General features: G+C 39.5%; 1 protein-coding gene across 1 annotated transcript in view; it reads left to right on the top strand.

Annotated features, from left to right (window-relative positions):
- Positions 1-17,345, top strand: part of sei (potassium voltage-gated channel seizure) — a 362,440-nt gene that overhangs the window by 133,677 nt on the left and 211,418 nt on the right. The window lies entirely within an intron of this gene.

The following is a 17,345-nucleotide window of genomic DNA, read 5'->3' as shown; positions in this document are numbered from 1 at the left end:
GAAAAGCTACTCTTATATTAGTGAGGAGTTTATACATCTCACTAACTGTCTTGTTAGTGTGTTTTTCAGGTCACAAACTGTCCTGGACCAGCATTCCCAAATCTTTCTCTTCTCTCGCTTTTGTAATTGGTTCATTACCCATCAAATAATTCAGTGATGGCCTCTTGGTACTTTTACCCACTTCCAGTATTTTACATTTCTTTGCATTGAATTTCATTTCCCACATTGGGCTCCATTCATGTATCCTATCCAGATCCTCCTGCAGCATTTTACAGTCCTCGTCAACCTCTACCTTCCTCAAGATCTTTGCATCAGCAAACAGACTTGCATAACTGTTCACTCCATCTGCCATATCATTTATGTAAATCAAGAACATTACTGGCACCAACACTGAGCCCTGTGGGACTCCTCTTGTTACTTTCGTCCATCAAGACATCCTATCCTTTATTAATGTCCTCATTTGTCTGTCCCTCAAAAAGTCTCTCATCCATTCCAGGAGGTTCCCCTTCAGTCTTCCTATATGCTTTAGTTTCCAGATTAGTCTCTTATGGGGTACCTTGTCGAAGGCCTTCTCCAAATCTAAATACACACAATCCACCCAACCATATCTCTCCTGAAGCACATCAATCGCTCTTGAGTAAAAACTCATCAAGTTGGAAACACATGACCTTCCACTTCTGAATCCAAACTGACTATCAGCCATAATATTCATCTCTTCCAGATATTTTACCCATCTATCATTCAGACTTCTGTTGCACAATTTTGCGACCATGCAGGGTAGGGACACTGGTCTATAATTCAGGGGTGTCTTCCTTGTTTCCTCTCTTATAAATTGGTACCACATTTGCCCTCTTCCACTCTTGAGGCACTTTCCCCTCTTCCAGAGAACACACAATTAAACTGTGAATCTTATCCGCCAGTTGTTCTCTGCATTCCTTCAATACCCAGTTAGAGATTCCATCAGGTCCTGGGGCTTTCCTTACATCTTGAGTTTCCAGTAATTTATACACTTCCTGTATGTCCACTTTTATATCTTATTACTACATTTCTAGTCACACCCTCTCCTTCCATAAACTCCTTTTCATTATTGAAAACTGATTGGAAACATTTGTTCATTATTTCTGCTTGCATTGCTGAATCTTTATAGACCTCTCCTTGTACTTTCAGTTTGGCGATTCCTTCCTTTTGTTTGAATTTGCCATTAACAAATCTATAAAACAGTTTGGGTTCATCCTTACATTTGCCTATTATACCTTTCTCAAAATTCCTTTCTTCATCACATTATTTTTGATGTTTTTATACCCTCATTTCGCCTTCTCTCCGTCGGTACCTCTTCCTTAATTTCTGATCCATGACTCTCCAATAAAACACTGTCTTCTCTTCCTCCGTTCTCTGTTCGTTTCTTACCTTTGCTTCCTTTACTAACTCCTTTATTTTAGCTCTTCTCATTTGCATCTCTCCTTATCCAAATATTTTTGAACCTTTTCTTGTCTGATAATTTCCATGTTCTACTGATATTTTTGTTTACTGTTGTCTGGGACCTAAACTTTACCTTCAGTGGCCTTGCCCCTCCTTCCTCATACTTTCCTAACGTAAACACCTCTTCAATCTCTTCTTGAGCTTCATTGTTTTCCTCCATGACTTCTGATATTATTTCTTTAACTTTACTCAGTTCTTCTCTCTCTCTTTGTGATCCTATTGTCATACGTTTTTCTATAACTCCTGAAATTATTACACATTTTTTCTTATCTGCAACATCCCTAACTAAAGATTCTCTACTTCTCAGTACACTAACCACTTTCCTCTCTACCTTTTCCTTGCTTTGTTGTTCTGTAATCTGTTTCAAATTTACTTTTCATTCTTCCTGAATTTTTTTCCACCCCTTGTGTTGCTCCTTGATTTCTTTATTGTGCTCGTCCTGTATTCTTGATTTGGAGTCAGTCTCATCTAGTTTGCTTTTCATCCTGTCCCTGTCTTCTTTCAACCTCTTATTCTCCCTCTTAAGATGTTTTATTTCATTAGAGGCAGATTCGTTTCTCACTTTTAATTCCGTAACTTCTCTTTCATGTTCGTCGCTGCGTGTACAGACTTTTTCCACTTTATTCCCTAGAATTTTAAACTCGTTTTACTGCTGTATGATTGTGTGTGTGTGTGTGAATTTACCTACTTATGATATACAGGAAATGAGCTACGCTCGTGGGTCAGCCAGTCAGACTTTGCTTGAAACTCATTTAAGTTTTTGGACTGGACGATCTCTTTGTTCAGGCAATTCCACAGGTCAGTGCATCTTTATGGAAAACTGTATTTCTTGATATCATTCAAGCATCTTTCCTTTTTCAATTTCTTTCCATGTCCTCTCATTGCTCCCCTATCCCATACAAACAGGTCTTCTCTGTCAATTTTGTTTACTGCAATCATTGCCCTGAACACTGAAATCATATTGCCCCTCTCTCGTCTTTCTTCTCAGGAAGGCAGACCCAGCTTTTCTTGTCTTTCCTTGTATGATAAATCTGCCAGACTAGGGACCATCTTGGTTATTTCTTGGTTATTCCTCTTTGTATTCTCTCGATCTTGTTTATACCTTTATTTTATGTGGGGACCACACCAATGCTGCATGTTCCAACCTGGGGCGGATCATAGCCAATATCAATTTTTTCATCATTCCTTTTCCAACTGTGCAGGGAGAACCACTTGCGGAATTGGTTGAACCACCCCTCGCTCGCACCAGAAGAGGTAGGGCTGGTGCTAGGGGCATCCTGCTCGGCCCGAACAGCCTGCTCGGCCCTCTCAGCAGCTGTCCTTGTTTAAAAGGCCTTGGCCATATCCCTGATGGTGTTGCTGTCAGTGGGATTGGATTTTCTGTTTTGGCCCACTGTCCAAAGATAGAGAGCATTCTCCATCTTAGATAGTACTGTATCCCTGGCAATATGTCACGCATTTAGCTGATGGAGGCGCAGGCCCGCCTCCCTAATCTTTTTCTCGTTTTTCTTAATGGTGCATACCGTGCCCACATTTACATTAAAGAGTTTCCAACAGCCACATATGTCATGCCCTCCGCATGTTTATCTAGCAAGGACCGGGGTTCAAATCCCGCTGGAGCAGGGAATGGTTTAAGGATTTGAATTTCATAAATATCAGACTTTATTGATCTACCAGAAGATCCGCCGATATATCGTAAAAGTACCCCCGCTAATACCAGTACACCAGTCCTGTATAAGACAGTCCTAGCATGTATTCAATATGGACGGTGGGTGTTAGTGCCGAAGTGGTGACATGTAGAGGTGTGCGGTATGTAGGAGGACTACTGGGCCTTGAACGCAGGCTGTGAAGCCTATGACCAGAGTCAGACAAAAAAAAAAAAAAAAAAAATCGCCCTGTCTTCTAGGCTTAACTTTTTCTTATGGCTCTTTGGGGTGGTGCCATCACTGCTAGAAGAGGCAGGTTGTTAAGGGCCTGTGCTGGGTACACCTGTGGGATAACAATCACACAGTTATCACAAAAAAATAACAAAATAGGGCCTTACTGCGCTCCTGTTTACCACAGCACTGCAGTTGTAACATTAGCACACGTGGGAGAACTAGGCTATGGCACAAATCAATATTGACCCTAGGCTATGGCCCCAGTATGGCACACATGTGGTAGCACAGGTTAGCACATGTACGTGCATTAAATTTCATAAAATAGGGCCGTACTTTGCCGTGCAGTATAGCACAGCATTGCAGTTGAAGCCTTTGCACAAATGGGAGCACTAGGGTAGGGCAATAAAGCAAGTTTAAAGTTAATCAGTACAGTTACCTTGTGAGAGTGTAATGGAGATGTTTGAGGTGCAAGCGCAGGTCAGAGAGAGAGGGAGAGAGCAGCACAGGCCCGGGTGTGGGGTATGTATGGGTGTGGCCTCCTCATGAAATAGCGCGTGGCTGGTTGAGCACAGGAAATAACCGATGCCACGAAGTGCCATTTATGTTCCCCCATGCTTTCTGCAGACTCGGATTGCTGAAAACATTTTTCCTGGGGGAAAAATCAGTGTAAAAGCAGGGGCTGTGAATTTGGGGGGTTGCCCCTAAGTACCATCTCCCACTCGAATATCAATATGCCCTCTTGTTCTCCACAAAGCACGTAATATCTAGCTCATTTACCCTCAAGAAATCATTGATTTCCAGCCTTGCCGAGGTTTAACCATCTGTGTTAGCGTATGTCACATTCAGTCTTTTTACGTTGTTTTTTATTTCATCCCTCTCCCTTCTTCTCTCCCGGTACCATTTTCTCAATTTTTGATCCATAATTCTCCAATAGAACTCTGTCTTCTTTTCCTTCGTTCTCTGGCCATTTTTTTCTTAGCTTCCTTGACTAGCTCCTTTATTTTAGCTCTTTCTTCCTCATTTGCATCTCTGCTTATCCACACATTCTTGAACCCCTCCTTGTTGGCTAGTTTCCATGTCATATTAATGATCTCATTTACCATGACCTGTGGCCAAAACTTAACTTCTGTTGGCTGCATCCCTCACTCCTTATATCTTCTCAGCCCAAACACCACTCCAGTATCTTTTTGAGCTTCCTTGTCACCCTCCAGAACTATTGATATTATCTCTTTAGCCCTTCTCATGTATTCTTTTTACCTTTCTGATCTCATTGACATAGGTTTTTCTTTCAGTCCTGAAATTATCACATTTTTTCGTATCAGCTACATCCCTGACTAGTGATTCTCTACTTTTTAGTACCTTAACGACTTCCTTCTCCACCTTTTCCAGGTTTTCCTTTCTCTGCTTTCTAAAATCTTCTTTAGATTTATTTTTCCTCCCTCTTGAATTATCTTTCACCATTTGTTCTCTTCCTTAATTTCCCTGATGTGCTCGTCATGCACCTTTGTTTTTAACTCGTACTGTTCCTTTCCTCTTCCGGCCTCTTATTTTCCCTCGAGCTGTTTAATTTCATTTGTGGCTGATTCATTGCTTACTTTTAACTTTGTTACTTCTTTCTCTTGTTCATCACTACTTGAGCAGACACTCTCTAACTTCCCTTTTAATACCTGAATCTCCCTTATGTGTTCTGAGGTCCATTCATATAATTCTCAAATTACTGCCCATCTGTCTGTCTGTCTATTGCCAGACGCATCAATCCCGTTTGGGGTGGCCACAAACAAATCGCCTCCAAGTCGCCCTGTCCCCCGCCATTTCACTGCCCTGCTCCCAACTCACATCCCCCTCTCTCATATACCTCTCCACCCCATCCTTCCATCTCATCCTCAGCCTCCCCCTCCCTCTTCCTCCCTCCACCTCACTCACATACACTCTCTTTGTCAGTCTTTCACCCTCCATCCTCTCCACATGGCCAAACCACCTCAGTGTGTTCTTCATAACGCTTCCTATCACATCCACATCAACACCACAACGCTTCTTTATATCCTCATTCGTCAGCCTGTCTCTCCATTTGACTCCACAGGCTCCTCGTAAATATCTCATTTCCACTGCTCTCACTCTTGACTTGTGTCCTTCCAACAACGTCCAAGCTTCACTTCCGTACGTTAGAGTTGGTATCACAATACTGTGATGTAGTAACTTTTTCACTTCCATGCTCACTTCCCTGTTTCTTATCACTGCTTTCAAAGAACCAACAACCTTTCTTCCCTGCTGTACCCTTTCAAGCACTTCACCCTCCAAACCTCCATCCTTACTCATCACACTACCCAAGTACTTAAACGTACTCACATTTTCCAATTCCTCACCATCCAACCTCGCTGTACATTCACTGACTTCACCTCTCTCAAAGACCATCACTTTACTCTTCCCTACATTCACCTTTAGATTCCGTTTCTTACACACTCTCCCAAACTCATCCACCAAGCCTTGCAGCTCTCCTTCGTCTTCACTCAACAACACAGTATCATCTGCAAACAACAGTACAGGGAGTTTCCAAACACTATCCTCTCTCACCAGGGCCACTTCAACATCCACTACCCTACCTTGTACCTCATTTATTACCCCATCCATGTACAGATTGAACAACCATGGAGACATGACACATCCCTGTTTCAACCCAACTTTCAAAGTGAAAAATTCACTTAGTTCACCATCCACACGCACTGCAGCCTTCGCACCATCGTACATACTCTTCACAGCATTCAACAACTTGCCATCCACTCCATATACTGCCCATACCTGTTGTATTTCTTGGGCATACCTCTTGGCTATTATCTCCACACCTGCTGCTTGTGTTTGGTTCAGTTTAACACTGCCGTTGCTTTAGTCTTCATTGGAGAATCCCACGAATTCACTTTCATTGGCAGTAAACAATGGATAATTTTCTTCTGCCATGCTGCATATGGTACATGTGAAAATTTAAACCGCCACTGTGTTGTACTTTCATTTGACCAAATCCTCCAGGTTTTTTTTCACTAATTCAGACGTGACCACCACTCATGCACTCATTTCACGTAATCACAATGGGCAGGCCTCTTTTTTGCTGCTGTTTTAGCGTTATTTCCTCACAATCAGCATGGAGCAGCGACTTTGTGTGTGTGTGTGTGTGTGTGTGTATTTACCTAATTGTATTTACCTAATTTTGATATACAGGAAATGAGCTATTCACGTGGGGTCCCATCTCTGTTTCTCTATCTATCCATCTATTGCCAGACACCATAATCCCATAAGGAGTGGCTACTTGACTTTGAGTTATTGGTTTTATGGGGAGAGACACTAACCCTCCACCAACCCACTTGTTGACACGTAGGGAGCGCATATGGGTTGGTTATATGGTTACCACCCAGTGTTGTAAATGGTTTCTTGGCTTACAGGAAACCATTTGGCTTGTCACTCGATGTAAAGCCACCTGTAAAAGAAAGAAGAGCAATAAGAAGTGACAGGAAAGATGGGAGATATAGGAAGAGAGGAGGGCAGGCACAGAAAAAGAATGATAAAGGCTAAGGAAGAAGTAGGCAGCACTACATCAAGTGAGTGGATGATGGTTGCCACCACTCTGTTTCTCAATAAGTCAAATTTAGCTTTAAACTCATTTAAGTTTTTAGACTGGACGTTCTCTTTGTCCAGGCCATTCCACAGGTCTATACATCTATAAGGAAAACTATATTTCTTGATATCCTTCAAGCAGCTTGGTTTCTTCAGTGTCATTCCGTGTCCTCTTGTTACTCTCTTATCCCATAAAAACAGATCATCTTTGTCAATTTTATCTACTCCCACCATGGTCCTGAACACTGCAATCATGTCTCCTCTCTTTCTCCTTTCTTTTAAGGAAGGCAAATCCAGCTTTTCCAGCCTCTCTCTGTACGACAGATCTGCCAGACTGCGGACCATTTTGGTTGCTGTTCTTTGTATTCTCTCAATCTTGTTTATATATTTCCTTTTATATGAAGACCACACTACTGCTGCATATTCTAACCTTGGGGGAATCATGACCACTATCAATTTTTTCATCATCTCCTCATCCATACAATGAAAAGCTACTCTTATATTAGTCAGGAGTTTATACGTCTCTCTAACTCTCTTGTTAATGTGTTTTTCAGGTGACAAACTGTCCTGGACCAGCACTCCCAAATCTTTCTCTTCTCTCGCTTTTGTGATTGGTTCATTACTTATCAAATAATTCGATGATGGCTTCTTGGTACTTTTACTCATTTCCAATATTTTACATTTCTTTGCATTAAATTTCATTTCCCACATCCGGCTCCAATCGCGTATCCTATTCAGATCCTCCTGCAGCATTTTACAATCCTCCTGACCTCTACCTTCCTCAAGATCTTTGCATCATCAGCAAACAGACTTGCATAACTGTTCACTCCAGCTACCATATCGTTTACGTAAATCAGGAACATTACTGGCGCCAACACCAAGCCCTGTGGGACTCCACTTGTTACTTTCCTCCATCCAGACATCTTATCCTTTATTAATGTCCTCATTTGTCTGTCTCTCAAAAAGTCTCTTATCCATTCTAGGAGGTTCCCCTTCAGTCCTCCTATATGCTTTAGTTTCCACATTAGTCTCTTATGGGGAACCTTGTCAAAGGCCTTCTCCAAATTTAAATACACACAATCCTTCCAACCTTCTCCAAATCTAAATACACACAATCCATCCAACCTTCTCCAAATCTAAATACACATAATCCATCCAACCTTCTCCAAATCTAAATACACACAATCCATCCAACCTTCTCTTTCCTGAAGCACATCAGTCACTCTTGAGTAAAAACTCAATAAGTTGGAAACACATGACCTTCCACTTCTAAATCCAAACTGACTATCAGCCAAAATATTCATCTCTTCCAAATATTTTATCCATCTATCTTTCAGAATTTTTTCACACAATTTTGCGATCACGCTGGTTAGGGACACTGGTCTATAATTCAGGGGTTCTTCCTTGTTTCCTCCCTTAGAAATTGGTACCACATTTGCCATCTTCCATTCTTGAGGCACTTTCCCCTCTTCCAGAGAACACACAATTAAACTGTGAATCTTATCTGCCAGTTGTTCTCTGCATTTCTTTAGTACCCAATTTGAGATTCCATCTGGTCCTGGGGCTTTCCTTACATCTTGAGTTTCTAGTAGTTTATACACTTCCTGTACTTCCAACTTTTATATCTTTTATCACTACATTTCTAGTCAATGCCTCCGCTTCCACAAACTCCTTTTCATTAGTGAAAATTGACTGGAAACGTTTGTTCATTATTTCTGCTTGCATTGCCGTATCCTTATAGACCTCTCCTTCTACTTTCAGTTTGGTGATTCCTTCCTTTTGTTTCAGTTTGCCATTAACAAATCTATAAACAGTTTGGGTTCATCCTTACATTTTCTATTATACCTTTTTCCAAATTTCTTTCTTCTTCTCTGTGTATTCTTGTGTATTCATTTCTAGTTCTTTTATATTCTTCCTTTGTTCTGTTGTTACTTCTCTTTCTCCAATTGTTCCATGCCGTGTCTCTTTCTCCTTTTGCTATCATACACCTTTTATTAAACCACTCTTTCTTCCTGTTTTCTTTCCCCTTTACTCTTGGCACAAATTTTTCCACTCCCTAATTATACAGGTCTAGAAAAATATCCCACTTCCTCTGTATCTCTGTTGTTTCTCTGAATTTTCTCCTATCTGCATTTTCTCCTATCTGCATTTTCAAAAAATTTTCTCAGTCCTGTAAAGTTTGCTTTCCCAAAGTTGAACCTTCCCTGTCTATAAAGCTCGTCTCTTGGCTCAACGTTCCCTGTTATCATCTGGAACTCATTGACTACATGATCACTTTTTCCAATAGGACACAGATATTTCAAGGATTCTATTACATCGGGTTCTTTGGTAAACAGTAAGTCTAGTCTTGCTGGCGTGTCCTCTCATGGAAACCTTGTCTGTTCTTTGACCCATTGCGTCATCAAATTGTTCATTGCTGTATTTAATAATACAGTGCCCCACGAGTCTTCGCTGCCTCCTGAGTCCCATTCCTCCCAGTTCACCTCTTTACAATTGAAGTCACCCATTAAAATTATATTGTTGCTTTTCTCAATCAGTTTCTGTAAATAACTTGCCATGTCTGACAGCATTTCCTGGTATTCATCATCACTCCATGCTCTTGTTTTAGGGGGAACTTACACTACTGCCAAATCTCGCTTGTTATTCTCTCCAGTTTCTAATTTCATATTTATTGCTTCAGCCCTGCCTTCTCCCATTTCCACGGTATCTACATTTATGTTATTCTTCACTGCTATCATCACTCCTCCTCCTGTTTTTTCTTTTCTGTCTCTTCTCCACAGTTTGTATTTACCATCTCCCATATGAACATCAATATCTTCTCTTAACTTGGTCTCCACAAAGCACAACGTCAGGTTCATGTATCCTCAAAAGATCGTTGATTTCTAACTGTGCCGATATTAAACCATCAACATTAGTATATGCCACCTTCCAATGATTTTTGATGTTTTCTATACCCCCTTTTCTCCTTCTCTCCGCCGGTACCATTTCCTTAACTTGTGATCCATGACTCTTCAGTAAAACACTGTCTTCTCTTTCTCCGTTCTCTGTTCGTTTTTTGCCTTTGCTTCCTTTACTAAGTCCTTTATTTTAGCTCTTCTTCATTTGCATCTTTCCTTATCCAAACATTTTAAAACCCTTCCTTGTCCGATAGTTTCCATGTTCTACTGATAATTTCGTTAACTGTTGCTTGGAACTTTAAATTTTACCTTCAGTGGCCTTGCCCCTCCTTCCTCGTACTTTCCCAACCTAAACACCTCTTCAATCTCTTCTTGAGCTTCATTGTTTTCCTCTATGACTATTGATATTATCTCTTTAACCTTACTCAGCTCTTCTTTTTCTCTGTCTGATCTTATTGTTTTACGTTTTTCTTTAATTCCTGAAATTATTATACATTTTTTCTTATCTGCTACATCTCTAACTAAAGATTCTCTACTTCTCAACACCGTAACCACTTCCCTCTCCACTTTTGCCTTGCTTTGTTGGTCTATAATCTCTTTCAAATTTACATTTCCCTCTTCCTGAATTTTCTTCCACCCCTTATGTTGCTCCTTGATTTCTTTAATGTGCTCTTCCTGTATTCTTGATTTGGATTCATACTCATCTACTTTGCTTTTCATCATGTCCCTTTCCTCTTCCAACCTCTTATTCTCTCTCTTAAGCGGTTTTATTTCATTCGAGGCTGATTCATTGGTCACTTTTAATTCAGTAACTTCCCTTTCATATTCGTCACTACGTGTACAGATTTTTTCCAGTGTACTCCTTAAACTTTTGATCTCGTTTTCCTGCTCTATGGTCCGTTCCTGTAACTCTTTAATACTGCCCATACCTTTTTTATCTCTTGGTCATTCCTCTCCACTATTTTCTCTACACCTGCTATTCTTGTCTGGTTCAACTTAATACTTCCTTTTCCCACATCCTCATCACAAAAGCCCTCAAATTCTTTCTCACTGATCGTAAACAATACACCGTCCGTTTCCTCCATGATTCAACCATATGGAGACTGTTTTCACTTTATCTTGTCTCTTTTATGATCGAGACCGCGGTTTTTTATTTATTACTGTCCGACGGGACCACCACTCACGCACTTATTGACACAGTCACAATTAGGCTCAGCTTCCTTTCGTCAGTGATTCAGTGATTATTTCCCCACGATCATGGAAGAGGTCCGTCTCTGTCGGCGACCAGTGTGTGTGTGTGTGTGTGTGTGTGTGTGTGTGTGTGTGTGTGTGTGTGTGTGTGTGTGTGTGTGTCTGTGAGAGAGAGAGAGAGAGAGAGAGAGAATTTCCAAGTCCGACTTTCAGTCCTTTCCATTTCACCTTCTCATGAACTCATCCCATATATGGAGTTAGGGGTAGAAAGATGATGAATACGAGTCTTGCGTCTGTGAAACATTCTTAGAGAACTAGGTTATATGGCAGCAGCGGCAAGTAGATGTCCGGAGATGGTATTACAATACGAGTACTGTATTTTGATTGTGAATCCAGTTTACTGATTACTTCAACTGTGGGTAGATTTAATCTATCTATCTATCTATAGCCCGACGCCCTAATCCCGCAAAGGGTGGCCGCAGACAAAACGCCTCCATTTAAGACCACGTAAATTTCATTGTGCACAAGGAGTGTATATAGCTTCAGTTACACGTACATTAGGGAAAGCTTCTGAATGAGCACAGCATTAATTTAAAGTTTCTTTGATATTCAAGCTTAGACCTTCAGTGAACTTTTTCATTGTGTGCTTTTGGAGTGAAGTTGTACTTTTCTTCCCTAACCTTGGATCTTGATCAAGTTAATCAAAAAATTTAATTCTGATGCCATAGGTTGTAGTTACAAGAGAACAGTACATAAATAGATTCCTACAAAGAATATTTACCTGAACTTTTCACAAGTAGTTCTTTCTGAGCCTTAGCAATGAAAGGGTTAAGATGTATTCTAGATCCAAGTATTGTTTATTTTAGGTTGTACAGTACTGTATTCCTGCTCTCATAGTGAACAGTTTAGTGTACAGTAAACAGTATTGTACATAATTCCCTCCTGCATAATTAAAGACTAGTATACAGTAAGCATTGCCCACGGAAGACAGCATCAGTTTTTATGTTCACCAATATGTATGTGTATGATGGATGTTTGGGGTTGGAACTGTGTGCTTCTGGAGGGTTTGTTTCCTTCTTGTATAATGAACAGTCCAATAATACCATAAACAGTAGCTAGGGAATGCAGTTCTGATATTATTTGTACTCTTTTATAAGTATATGATGTATGCTTGCAGATGGAATAGTGTGCTTCTGGAGTGATTGTGTTGCATATGACAGACAGCACTTAACATGTTCTTGATTAGTATATGTGGATGGATGCAAGCTGTGTGCTGATTGTGTTGATAATGGCAATGGCTGGCTGTCTGCATGTGTCTAATGGAAAGTTCCTCTAACTACCAGTATTCCTTATGTGTATATGTTCGGCTTTGTCTGTGGTGTAACGCATTTGTCTGATGCACGTGTTGGTGTTGTGCCATATAATTAAATAAAGTCTTGGGTCCAGATTCTCATCGACTGAGGAGGCTGTCTTACAAGTTTTCTTACTGATTTATTTCTACATATAGTGTGTCTATGATTGAGTGGTGCTGGAGAGGGATGCATTCAGGAGGTGGCACTGATGTGAGTGGGTGGTGGAGTGTCCAGTTATGCAAATATACCTCAGTTCTCTCCCTGTCCCCTGACAGGAGGATGGTGGACTGCAGCAGAAGGGCAGCTTTGGTCTACACTCCACAAGGTTCATGTTCAGTTGAGTCTGGGGTTCCAGCTACTATTATAATGCTTTTTCTCTAACCACCAAAAATTGTCATCACAACATCTTGACTACAGAGCTGTAACAAGGGATTAATACTGGAATATGATGCTGGTCATGGAGAAGTGCTGTGGCAAGAATGTAACACTATAGCATTGTCTTTCTGCCACTGAGTGCAAGATAAACTGCAAAATGATGAAAATCTGGGCCAGGTTAAAGGCAATATAATACTGCCATGATCTATGTTATCTGTACATTTATCTGTAATAAGACGTAAATAACATAAGTAACTTACAAGAGACTAGTAAGCTGTAATATGCAAAATAAATCGCTAAGGAAGAGACATTGGGCAGCCTTCTTGGTCGACGAGAACACAAGCCCTGGGTGTGACAGGTTAGTACAGCCCCACGTACAGACTTAATGAGGTACAGTGCTGGCAAGTTGAGGAAAGTAATCAGCTGGGTGGCTCTTTTTAACATTGTTTCCATCCCTGTTTAGGTCCCTTTAAGCCTTTTGAATCTGGGTGATGTCTTTCTTAGTGTATTTATGGTGTTACCAATTGGTTTTACTCAACTCAGGAAAGGCTTCTTACATTGAAGGGTTTTTTAAATGCTTTATCTAAACCCATCAGTGTGAAAAGTATGTTCTAGATTGTTATTCTCAACTTGGGAAAATGTTCTCATACTGAAAGGGTTTCTTAATAATCTAACCCCTTCAGTATGAAATGTCTGTCGAATGTAATTTTATTCATCTTAAAAAAGGGCTGTCATATGGAAGGGGCCTATAAATCTAACCCTATCAGTGTGAAAAGTCTTCCGTAGAAGATTTTATTCAGCTTTTGAAAGACCTTTCATATTGGTGGGGCTTATCAGTGCTCTGTCTAACCCCTTCAAGTGTAGAAAGTTAGTCCAAAGCTGAATAAAAGCATCAGGTTATAGCAAGAATAGAATGTGAAAGACATCCCCAGGCTCAGTGGGTTTGCTAGGTCTTTTAGAACTCGTAAGGCAGAGTAATATGCTTCTTGATGATGTGCAGCCAGCCAAGATGCTAAGGTTGGATTGCCATGGTATGCAGTGTAATCATGCCCCATTGTATGCAGTCTGATCCATGCTCTGAGCTGCGTTACTCATGTGAGACAAAAACATTCTGAATATCCCATAAGGTGTTCGTTAATATACCCTCCCCCTCAACTTGGCTTTAGGGATAGTAATACACTGTCCACTAGACTTCGAGCCACGAAAGTGTCTCGTCGTCTGTTTTGCTCTCAACAGAAGGGAAACACAAGGAGGTATGAACACAAATCACACGATTAATTTTTTCCATGTCATTCATACAACACTCACCTGAGCTGTTTTCATTCATTCACTTGATGTTTACAAATGGACAGTCATTAAAAAAAAAAAAGTACAGTACAGTATTGTGTAGTGTAATTAGAAAACATAAGTTCCTCTATTAGATAATTCAGATAACAGTTGCTTAACCAGTTTGGTGTATGTTTTGATAAACCTTAAGTGTTTTCAGGTAGTGTGAAGGTGTGATCAAGCATATTTTTATTTATTTATTTACTATTACTATTATTATTATTATTATTATTATTATTATTTTTGATAAACCTGGAGTGTTTTCAGGTAGTGAAGGTGTGATCAAGCATGTTTTTATTTTATTTATTTTATAATACTACTAACTACTACTACTACTACTTATTATTATTATTATTATTATTATTATTATTATTATTATACTATTATTATTGTTTTCATGATTTTTTTTAGCTCTGGACGTATACAGTTCATTCTCTAAGGTCTAGCAATCCTTGTATGAATTAAACATGTTAGTGACCTAATTTATTTCCACAGTGCCTAAATATAATTATGAGAGATCACTCCAATCGGATTTAGCCGGTGAAGGTTTGTGTCCAAGGAATGGTTGGGGTTATTGCTCACATAATGCCACTCAGGGATGAGTGAGGCTGGTCTCCCTCATCTTAAATGTCAGGACCAACTTGCTTAGCCCCGTGCTCTTACGCTCCTCATGGGGCAATGTAGGATTGGATGATGGATGGATGGATGGAGATTGCTTATTGGTTCAGATAAGAGTACTGTACTGTACTTTATTGATGTATAACAGTCTGAAAAGGTTTTAGTCACAGATTTGAGAAATGTATCATCAAGCTGAGTTTTGAGAACAGATTTAATTGCAAGCTTCTATAAAAAATGGCACAGGCATGTACACTCATTTGGCAGTTAGTCATTTCAGAATGATTTTCTTATTAGCATATTCCTTATTAAACATTTTGTCCCTCATTAAAGTTCATAGGTCTGGCATCATATTTTTTTTTTCCTTCATTCAAAATAGTGTTTATGGTTTTGTCAATATACATATGGCTTTTTTTTCACACAACCCATATTTCAGAGACTGTATTAATTGCCTTGTATTTTGCATACTTAAAATTCATCTCTGAAATGACTGACCTTGCTTCTCATTCAAAATGGAAGTCACAAGTGGAAAATACATCACCCTTATCACTGGTCATTGGATGGGCATAGTCTGGGGCAAAATGGGCTTATTATTATTTTTACTTCACATCATAAGTCCAAACTGATCATGGAACAGTGTTGGTATAACATTTAAGTCCTTGTTGTATGTCACTGATGTGTTAGAAAATATCACAACTTTTTCTAAATAGCTGGTACTATAAATTGGGTGAATTGACCAATCAGCTTTAGAGGCAGTTGTGGAGCTAATGGACAGTTTACCATTAACCTTTGAACACATGTCAGTTAAGGATGTGAATCCGCTGTGTACCTCGATAATAATAGAAATAATATTAATAAAATTTTATAATAATAGTAATAATAATATAGTAATAATATAATAATAATATAATAATAATAATGATAATGATATTACTAAAGTTTGTGGTTTTGTTTCTCAGAAGTGCAAGTTCTTCCAAAGGAATTCACTTATGCTCAGTGCATGTTTCCACCTTCACAACCACAAGTACTGTAACACTTATTTTTTTTCCCTCATATTATGGATAACCTACCAAGCCTGTTGGCATCTTTTTAAAATATTACTGGTGCCACTTCCTAATCATAATATTATGCTTAGGATGGACTTTACAAATTGGAGGGACCATACTAAATCCCTTCAACATGAAGAAGTCTTTTCCCAAATTTGTCTGTATGCAGCAGAAATAATAAAAAAAATGTCACTCAGATTTATGAAGTTAAAAGGTAGCAATAATGATAACTAATGATGATGATGGTGATAATAGTAATTAATTATGATAATGGTGGTGGTGATGATGATAATAATAGTAATTAATAATGATGATGATGATTATGATGATACAGTATTGATAAAAGTAAGGTAGCAGTAATAATAATAATAATAATAATATAGTCAACATTTAACAAGGATATTCAGTATATTACATAATTTATAATGTTAAAAGCCTGTCTTGCCTCACATGACTACCCAGGATGGGTTTTGGTTCTTCATTTTGCTTGTCATTTGCCATTTCCTGTGAAGCTGTCTTGTGACCTATCACCCTGGTGCCTCTCGTAGATTGACAACCGCATATTAAAACCAAGTGCTTGAAGGTGTAGGCAAATCCTCAGTTTCTGACAGTCATTTAACTCAAAGTGAAAGGTTTCTGATTTTTTATATATATATATATATATATATATATATCTTCCAGCTAAATGCACTCTATAATATGGCCTGCAAGCTGACCACATCTGGCTCTCACAATTGTTCAGCAGGTGGTTAAAAAAAAAAAAGAAAATGGATGGTTACAGTCAATCCCATTGTAACCAGTTTTATTATACAGGATCTCCTTTGAGGTATTGGGACCCAAGGGTACATGTCTAGCCAACTTCCCTTGGTAACATTAAATGATTGATAAACCTCCTGTCCCCAGTTGGAGATCGGGCCTGTGCAAATTGCTAGACTGTCACTCCAACTGTGGCATTTAAACCACAAGACCACCATCAGAAATTGGAGGTTTGCAGGGAATTGAAATTTGCAAATTGGCACTCCAAATGGGGTGTGCAAGTCACTACACCACCACCAAAAATTGGAGAGTTTGCACACACCTTTACGCTCCTCAGTGTTGATAATATGACGGACAGTACAGTATTTTGCTTGGTTGTGCTGCCATGCTTTTCATTTTGTCTTGTGATTGATGCTTTTGCAGAGATGACCCCCTGTCCCACACACACTCTCGGCAGCAGAGTTTGTTTATCCCCCTCTTACCTTGGGTTCTATTCCAAGTTAACCTATACATTCTGGTGATGTATTATTTATATTCTTACTTCTGGTGCTCAAGAGGGATGCTTGGTTATATAAGCATCCATCAACTCCCTTTCTATCCCCAAAGGGAAAATGGTGGAGCGGAGGAGGAGGAGGGCATCTTAAGCCTGCAGTCCACTGGGTTCAAGTTTTAGGTGAACCTAGGGTTATAACTACTGCAACCAGACAATTTTATCCAGTTGAGGGATTGGCTAGGGCTTTAGCCAACCCCTTCAGTTCAAATAGTCTCCTAAACTGCATAAAATAGTTTGAAGGTAACAAGAATATAATAAATGCATCACTGGAT

This window comes from Coenobita brevimanus, chromosome 105 (assembly GCF_032717465.1).
Source record: "Coenobita brevimanus isolate Jiangsu-jjx chromosome 105, ASM3271746v2, whole genome shotgun sequence".
Classification (NCBI taxonomy): Eukaryota; Metazoa; Arthropoda; class Malacostraca; order Decapoda; family Coenobitidae; genus Coenobita; species Coenobita brevimanus.
This window is presented reverse-complemented; position numbering and strand designations above follow the sequence as displayed.